We start from the raw sequence: 9,713 nt of genomic DNA, 5'->3' as shown, positions 1-9,713 counted from the left end.
CTTAGGAGTCTTGATCCTGGTTGTGTGGTGGGCTAGTTGTGGCAAATGGTAGGGAAGCTCAGTATTTCTGTATACAGTTGTAGGGGCTTTATTGCAATGTGCTATGGCCTGATATTATGTTCTTATTCCAGTGTGGGGTGTGTGGGGGGCAATGGAAGCTGAGTGATAGGGTCTCTCCAAGTGATTGCCAGAAGTGAGATGCGTCCTGGTCTTGTGTCTTACAGATAATCTTACAAATAGTCCTTTGCATTTATATCATGCTTTCAACTTCAAAAGGATCATAATGCTGATTGTGTGAATTTAGGCAAATCACGAGAGGTAGAGCAGGAAGGGTTGCATCAGTGCTTAGTTCTTGTGGCCCTTTCTTACACACCCAGGGAAATGCTGATCGCCACTTTGGGGCCAGGAAGCAATTTTTCTCCAGGCCAGTTTGGCCCCCTGTGATCCTGGAGGTTTTTTTTTTATCATATTCTGGGTGTGGAACAGGGGTCACTGGGGTGTGTGGGTGGTATTGGTGAATTTCCTGCATTGTGCAGGGGGTTGGACTAGATGACCCTGGAGGTACCTTCCCACTCTATGAGTCTATGATTCTATAATTCACCCAGGCTGGCTGTGGGCACGCCAGCACCTCTGTCAGGCAGAAGCGCCTAAGATCCTCTCCCTCCCCTTTTCCTTCGCCGAACTTGGAGGCGAAGGGAAGGGAGAGGGGGGAAAGAATGGATCCCAGGTGCTTCTGCCTGTCAGAGGGACTGGTGCACACTTCCAGTTGATATGCCTACTCCCATATCAACCTACTTGACCGCTACAGTAATCTTCTGAGGGCTTGCATTGGATGCCCTGTCTTCTTAGGTTAGATGACTGACAACCCGAGAGAGGGCCTTCTCAGTCCTTGGCACTGAAATTATGGATTCCCTCCCCAGGGATATTCATCAGTCCCTTTTGTTACTGTCTTCTGCAAGCAGGCGAAGATTTTTTTGATATTCCCTCAACGACCTCTCTTTCACGGTTTATGTTTTAATTGCTGGCTGTTTTTATGTATGTATTTTACTTGTGGTTGTAAATTGGTTTTATGATTGTTCTATTGGGTTCTCCTGTTAAATTTAAGGTGCCTTGGTGGTCCTTATTGAGCAAAACAGGAGAATATAAATTCTGTGAATGAGCACATATTTTTTATTTTTTATTTTGAACAGTTTTCATAGCACAACAGACAACACAGCCATATATCTGAGCTACATAATTACAAATGTTAAACAAATCAAAGCAACAACAAAAGCCTTGTGGAATTTGCCTCTACTATGCAAGAAGTAGGTAACAAATTTAAATTAACAACATTTTCCCAACGATTATGCCCACCAGATGTCCAATTGAGTTCAATATGCCTTCTTTCTGTACTCCTTATGTATCACCCTCTAAGCATTTGAAGGTCCCCAGCGTGAGATTGCCCTAGCTGGATCAGTTAAGTAGATTTAATTCAAAAGTATATTAAATTATGATAATGTGGATTTTTAGGTAATATCGCATTTTCTGAGAGATATTGTATTATGGGGAACCACAATTTCATAATTTTTTCATAATTCTTATGTGATGAGACTGAGAACCACACTGTCATTTTCCCTAGAATGAAGTAGTTCCATGAACTTATTCTCCAGGATTGTAATGTAGGCACTGTCTTATTTTTCCAATGCATCGCTACAGCTAGTCGTGCTACCCCCAATAATAAAGAGATTGTTTCTGTTTTTGTTCTATTAACTAGATCCTCTGACCACCAATTCAGCAATACTGTCTCTGGGAGGCAGGGTAAGTTACAACTAGTTATTATTTGCATCTCCTTCAAAATATGCACATATGACCAGCAACTGTTGGGAGAGACTGAAGCCCAGTTATAAAGGAAGAAATTCACAAATTCAGTCACTGGCATTTCAGTAAAGCAGGAGTCTACAGCCTTGTCCAATCTTTGGGCATTTCTGGAATTTTAAAAACAGGTAACTGGGTTCTAAAATAAAATGGGTGCCGGGGGGGGGGGCAATCACAGAATGGTTTGTTTTGTGGGAGTAGTATTAGGAGATTCCAGACCATACATCCTCCTATGATGTAGGAAGCTATTTTCTTAATGAATAGAAGAACATAAGAGAATATAGAAAAGCCATGTTGGATCAGGCCAATGGCCCATCCAGTCCAACACTCTGTGTCACATAGTATCTAAAACTCAGGTGCCATCAGGAGGTCCACCAGTGGGGCCAGAACTCCAGAAGCCCTCCCACTGTTGCCCCCCCAAGCACCAAGAATACAGAGCATCACTGCCACAGACGTAGCGTTCCCTCTATACCATGTGGCTCATAGCCATTGATGGACCTCTGCTCCATATGTTTATCCAATCCCCTCTTGAAGCTAGGGTGCTCCCAGCAGACACAAAGGGGATGCCTCTTGGGCTCTTCTGAGTAGGGAACCTTTGATATGGAGAAGAGAAGTTTTGTGGAAGAAGCTAGAGGATGCCAGGAAACGTACTGGCAAGCACTGGAGCACCTGTGGGCATCACTCTGGGGACCACTGCAGTGAAGGGTCTCAGAAAGCAGGTGACTCTTCTCTGCCTGAGCATCTGGACAGTCACAGTACTGCCAGTCAGAGCAGACAGTGCTGGATGTCTCTTAGATGGATCAGTGCTCTGGCTCAGACTATGGCAGTTTCATGCGCACAAGCAACAGCTGAGTGTTGGATAGAAATGCTTAAAATAAACAACATGATCAAATGATTTTTGTATATTTCCTGCATTCTGGGTGATTAAACTGAAAGAAATTCACATTTCATCAAACCATATTAACAACCAAAAACTGCCGCTCGTTTCTAAAGGAAACACCATCATTCTTTCCAGGTCCTAATTCAGTAACCAACCAGATCCAAAATAGCTTCTGAAAATAAACAGGTGTGCCCTTTACGTGCAGACTAACCTGTAAAAATTTGCCTGCACTGATTGCAACTGGCCCCAATGATTAATCAACTTCAGTTGAGCCCACTGATTGAGTTAATTAAACCTGCAGTCTAACAATGCAATCTTAAACAGAGTTACACCCTGCTACGCCCACTGATTTCAATGGACTTAGAAGGTTATAACTGTGTTTAGGATTGCACTGCAGGTATCTGTTATGCACACTTTGTATGATGCACTTCATAAGGCATCTTATTGGTTTCTGTCCAGAGACCAATGGACAAGATGTCCAACTCATTCCATTCCATAAGAACATAAGAACATAACATAAGAACATAAGAGACGCCAATGATGGATCAGGCCAAAGGCCCATCCAGTCCAACACTCTGTGTCACACAGTGGCCAAAAATACCAGTGCCATCAGGAGGTCCACCAGTGGGGCCAGGACATTAGAAGCCCTCCCACTGTTGACCCCCCAAGCACCAAGATGACAGAGCATCACTTGCCCCAAAGCCCCTATCTATACCTTGTGGCTAATAGCCACTGATGGACCTCTGCTCCATATGCTTATCTAATTCCCTTTTGAAGCTGTCCATGCTTGTAGCCGCCACCACCTCCTGTGGCAGTGAATTCCATGTGTTAATCACTCTTTGGGTGAAGAAGTACTTCCTTTTATCGGTTCTAACCCGACCGCTCAGCAATTTCATTGAGTGCCCACGAGTTCTTGTATTGTGAGAAAGGGAGAAAAGTACCTCTTTCTCTACCTGCTCTACCGGGAGAAACTGGGATGAAAAACTCCCCATTATACTGATGGCCATTTGAGGTACCACGGCATCACACGGGTACTCCCCGCACATGGTGATGACCGGAAGAAAGATGCGCCTACCAGAAGCTTTCTGGTTGGACACTGAAGTACCCAGTGATTTGGAACCTAGAATGGTAAATGATGGGTGGCTGAGCAAGCTACTCACCAACATCCTGACAATTCATGTACAGGTGGCCAAGGAAATTGGCCGCAGCACTCTTGTTGTGGACAAAAAACTTGGGTGAGTGTGCAACCCACGAATCTGGGAGCCAGGGCAAAAGGTAATGTATCGCAAATTTTCCAGGAAACAACATGCCCTCATGGCAAAATGGGCAGGACCGGTTCCCATTATGTCCCGTGTCAGCCCCACAGTATACAAGGTGGCCATTCCATGCAAAAGGGGACAGATCTGGCATAAATTTTTCCACTCCTCCAAGCTCAAGGAGTGGAAGGGAGAAGCTTCCAAACCAAGGGGGGGTGGCCAGCAGCCACCCCTGCCACAGTCGGAGCTTCCAGTTGCTGCATTCAGAGAAAAGCATTGGAGCCACGCTCATACAGCACCAAACTGGAACGCAGAGAGTAATTGCCTATGCTTCCAGGAACCTCAATTCTGTGGAGCAAAAATACACCCCTTGCGAGAACATCTGTCTAGCTCTGGTCTGGAGTCTTACACATTGGAAATTCATAATAGGGGGAGCCAAAGTGATAGTTCAAACCTCACACACACCCCTAAAATACATTCTATCTGGAAAAGTCCAAAATGGACAGGTGTCTAACACTAGAATTGCACAGTGGACATTTGCACTGGTCAACAAAGGCATTGAGTATAAGAAGGAACAGCAAGATCCGCTAGCTCCTTATGGGCTCATGGTCACAGGGGAACAGCATGAATGCCCCCTACCTGAAGTGCAACACCAACCATGGCCCGCTACATGGGGAGTGCCCCTGGAAGAAGCCAAGCAGAACGGGTTCGCCTGCTGGTTCTGTGATGGGTCCTCCTACCATTTAAACGGCCATCTGTACACTGGCTATGGAGCTATAAGGGTCCAGGACGAATACACATTGCAAGCACCTGTCCGCCCCCATTCTAGTCAAGCAGCTGAAGTAGCCGCTCTGAAAGCAGTACTGGAATTTGAACCCTTAGATCGCTCTCTTGCCATATACACAGATTCTGACTGGACAGCGAAGGCAGCCACAGTCTGGCTACAGCACTGGGAAATGCAAGAGTGGCGAAACACTGAGGGAAAAACAATTGTACACCTAAATTTGTGGACGGAAGTGGCCGACTGCCTCCATCAACGCAAGGCTCCCACTCAGATTTCACATGTTAAGGGTCATCAACGAAAGGATACAGAGACAGCATACTGGAATGACCAGGCAGACTGTTTGGCTAAAGCAGCCGCTGGCATGGATCTACCTCCAGATCCACCAGAATACACGGCGACTCAGCCTCTGCTCGCGGTCGTTACCAGGAGCAAAACAGTAGCGCACAACCGCTCACCCCTTCCACCAGTTTTTGTGGACCTAGCTGAACTACAGAGAAACGATTCAGATGTAAGGGACCTTTTCTCCAAAGGAAAGGACCCCACAGGCAAGTATGAGATCCAGGAACATGAAGGAGTAATTTGGGCTATAGACGCCTCGGGAGACCGCCACTGGGTGGTCCCTGTTGAAGTGCGGGGAGACCTGATCCAGTTTGTTCATGAGCAGGGTCACAGAGGTAAAGAGTTAACACTAGAGAGAGTCAAGGAAGTTGGTTGGTGGCCAGGAATGTGCCGGGAGGTTGACCAGTGGGTAAACAACTGTCTAGCCTTCACCATGGTGAATGCAGATTCCTCCGGGCCGAAAGCCCCCATCCAGCATCAGGGAATCGAAGGACCCTGGGCTCGAGTGCAGATTGATTTCATAGGTCCCCTACCCCGAACACGTAATGGGAACAAACATTGCCTAACTGTCATAGACCCATTCTCCAAATGGATTGAAGCATTTCCCTGCCGGAAAAATGATGCCATTACAATGGCAAAGTTACTGTTTAATCGCCTATTTTCCACTTGGGGCATTCCTAAAGTCATTGATTCCAATTTAGGATCACATTTCACTGGCCAAGTCACCCAGGAACTTTGCAAAATAATGGGTATTGAGCAGAGATACCACATAGCCGGACGGCCGCAGTCGGCCGGAGCTATCGAGCGTACCAATAGGACACTCAAGGAAGCTCACCTGCCTTAGTGCGGATGCAACAGTGCGATCTTGGACCTTGTCCTGGCTACCAGCTTCTGGTCCTTGCTCCTGAAAACTCTGACTGATTTCCCGACATTCTGACCCTCGACTCTGTTTCTAGGCTTGCGTTTGGACTGTGTACCCAGCTTTCATTGACGTGTATCCATGGCGACCGGCCAAGACCCAGCACACCTAGCAGTATGCTGCAATTTGTTGTGTTATTTGTTTTCCTTTTAATTTCATGGCTGCAGTCACCATCTGCCGTGATCTTGGACCCCAGGAACGTGAAGTCTGTCACTACTTCCATGACTTCCCCTTCTATTTGCCAAGGAGTGATGAGGCCAGATGCCATAATCATGTGGTTATTTCATAAAGCTGGGATATGGAATGGTAGTGTATATCCTGATCTCATCAGATTTTGAAAGCTAAGCAAGATGGGTTCTTGGATGGAGGACCACCAAGGAAGATGCTACAAGGAAATGAATGGCAAACCACCTTCTCTTCTCACTTGAAAGGTCATTGCTGGGGTCACCATAACTTGGTTACAACTTGACAGCCCATATGTACATATCAATTAAAATTATATATTCAGAATAATTATGTGCAGCTGTGTTGCTAGGAATATACCATTTCCAGGCTGAAAGTAAGGGATCATAGGTTTAAATGGCACCTATGTAAATGAAACCTGCATTGAGAAAATCTGGCATAACAGGGAGAAAAGTTTCTAGGCTAGCCTTAATGCAATGCTGTTCAACATTACAGCAGGCTGTTTCTGTGTGTCTTTTGTTTTAATGTAGGGAATCGCCCACATTCAGTGGAGTGGGTCAGTCCCAACAGGGCAGAACAGTGTGATTATTCTGAATGGGCATCTTGAAACTAAGCATCATTTCCCCCTGTAAACTTGAAACCATGGGTTGTTCAGAAGCAAATGCAATAATGGCCTGCTAAAAGATATGACGCCGGAAGATGAGCCCCTCAGGTCGGAAGGTGTCCAATATGCTACTGAGGAAGAGCAGAGGGCAAGTACAAGTAACCCCAGAAAGAGTGAAGCGGCTGGGCCAAAGCCGAAAGGACCCTCAGTTGTGGATGTGTCTGATGGTGAAAGGAAAGTCCGATGCTGCAAAGAACAATACTACATAGGAACCTGGAATGTAAGATCTATGAATCAAGGTAAGCTTGACGTGGTCAAAAATGAGATGGCAAGACTGAACATCGATATCCTAGGAATCAGTGAACTAAAGTGGACAGGAATGGGCGAATTTAACTCAGAAGACCATTATATCTACTACTGTGGCCAGGAATCTCGTAGAAAAAATGGTGTGGCCTTTATAGTCAACAAGAGAGTGCAAAAGGCAGTACTGGGATACAATCTCAAAAATGACAGAATGATTTCTGTCCGATTCCAAGGCAAACCATTCAACATCACAGTAATTCAAGTGTATGCCCCAACCACTGATGCAGAAGAGGCTGAAGTGGACCGGTTCTATGAAGACCTACAACACCTCCTAGAACTAACACCAAAAAATGATGTCCTCATCATCATAGGGGACTGGAATGCTAAAGTAGGAAGTCAAAAGGTAACTGGAATAACAGACAAGTTTGGCCTTGGAAAGCAAAATGAAGCAGGGCAAAGGTTAACAGAGTTTTGTCAAGAGAACACACTGGTCATAGCGAACACCCTTTTCCAACAACCTAAGAGGCGACTCTACACATGGACATCACCAGATGGGCAACACCGAAATCAGATTGACTATATAATTTGCAGTCAAAGATGGAGAAGCTCTATCCAGTCAGTAAAAACAAGACCTGGAGCTGACTGTGGTTCAGATCATGAGCTACTCATTGCAAAATTCAGACTTAAACTGAAGAAAATCGGGAAAACCACGAGGCCATTCAGGTTTGACCTAGATCACATCCCTGATGAATATACAGTAGAGGTGAAGAATAGATTCAAGGGTCTGGATTTGATAGATAGAGTGCCTGAAGAACTATGGACGGAGGTTCGTGACATTGTACAGGAGGCAGCAATCACCACCATCCCAAAGAAAAAGAAATGTAAGAAAGCAAAGTGGCTTTCTGATGAGGCTTTACAAATAGCAGAGGAAAGAAGGAAAGCGAAAGGCAAAGGCGAAAAGGAAAGATTTACCCAACTGAACGCAGATTTCCAGAGAACAGCAAGGAGAGATAAGGAGGCCTTCCTGAATGAACAGTGCAAAGTAATAGAAGAAAACAATAGAATGGGAAGGACTAGAGATCTCTTCAAGAAAGTTGGAGAAATCAAGGGAGCGTTCCATGCAAAGCTGGCCATGATAAAGGACAAAAACGGTAGGGACCTAACAGAAGCAGAAGAGATTAGGAAAAGATGGCAAGAATACACAGAAGAACTATACAAGAAAGACCTCGATGTCCTTGACAACCACGACGGTATAATCACTGACCTCGAGCCAGACATCCTGGAATGTGAAGTTAAATGGGCCTTAGAAAGCATTGCTAACAACAAAGCTAGTGGAGGTGATGGTATTCCAGCTGAGCTATTCAAAGTCTTAGAAGATGATGCTGTTAAAGTGCTGCACTCCATTTGCCAGCAAATTTGGAAAACGCAACAGTGGCCACAGGATTGGAAAAGATCAGTATACATTCCAATCCCAAAGAAGGGCAATGCCAAGGAATGTTCAAACTATCGCACAATTGCACTCATATCACACGCTAGCAAGGTCATGCTCAAGATCCTACAAGCTAGGCTTCAACAGTACGTGGATAGAGAACTACCAGAAGTACAAGCTGGGTTTCGAAGAGGTAGAGGAACTAGAGATCAAATTGCCAACATTCGCTGGATTATGGAGAAAGCAAGAGAGTACCAGAAAAATATCTACTTCTGCTTCATTGACTATGCTAAAGCTTTTGACTGTGTGGATCACAACAAACTATGGCAGGTCCTTAAAGAGATGGGAGTACCAGACCACCTCACATGTCTCTTGAGAAACCTGTATAAGGGCCAAGAAGCGACAGTTAGAACCGGATATGGAACAACTGATTGGTTCAGCATAGGAAAAGGAGTACGACAAGGATGTATATTGTCGCCTTGCTTATTTAATATATATGCAGAGTACATCATGCGAAATGCTGGCCTGGATGAATCACAAGCGGGAATTAAGATTGCTGGGGAAAAGATCAACAACCTCAGATATGCAGATGATACCACTCTAATGGCTGAAAGTGAAAAGGATCTAAAGAGCCTCTTGCTCAGAGTAAAAGAGGAGAGCGCAAAAGTGGGCTTGAAGCTCAACATCAAAAAAACTAAGATCATGGCATCCGGCCCCATCACTCCTTGGCAAATAGAAGGGGAAGTCGTGGAAGTAGTGACAGACTTCACGTTCCTGGGATCTCAGATCACCACAGACTGTGACTGCAGCCATGAAATTAAAAGACGCCTGCTCCTTGGGAGGAAAGCGATGGCGAACCTAAACAGCATGATAAAAAGTAGAGACATCACCCTGCCAACAAAAGTCCGCATGGTCAAAGCAATGGTATTCCCAGTAGTCATGTATGGCTGTGAGAGTTGGACTATAAGGAAGGCCGAGCGCCGAAGAATAGATTCTTTTGAACTATGGTGCTGGAGAAGACTCTTGAGAGTCCCTTGGACTGCAAGAAGAACAAATCAGTCAATCCTCAAAGAAATCAACCCTGACTGTTCCCTGGAAGGCCAGATAATGAAACTGAAGCTCAAATACTTTGGCCACCAAATGAGAAGGGAGCACTCACTGG

This window comes from Gekko japonicus, unplaced genomic scaffold (genome assembly GCF_001447785.1).
Source record: "Gekko japonicus isolate JY-2015 unplaced genomic scaffold, Gekko_japonicus_V1.1 scaffold81, whole genome shotgun sequence".
Classification (NCBI taxonomy): domain Eukaryota; kingdom Metazoa; phylum Chordata; class Lepidosauria; order Squamata; family Gekkonidae; genus Gekko; species Gekko japonicus.
This window is presented reverse-complemented; position numbering follows the sequence as displayed.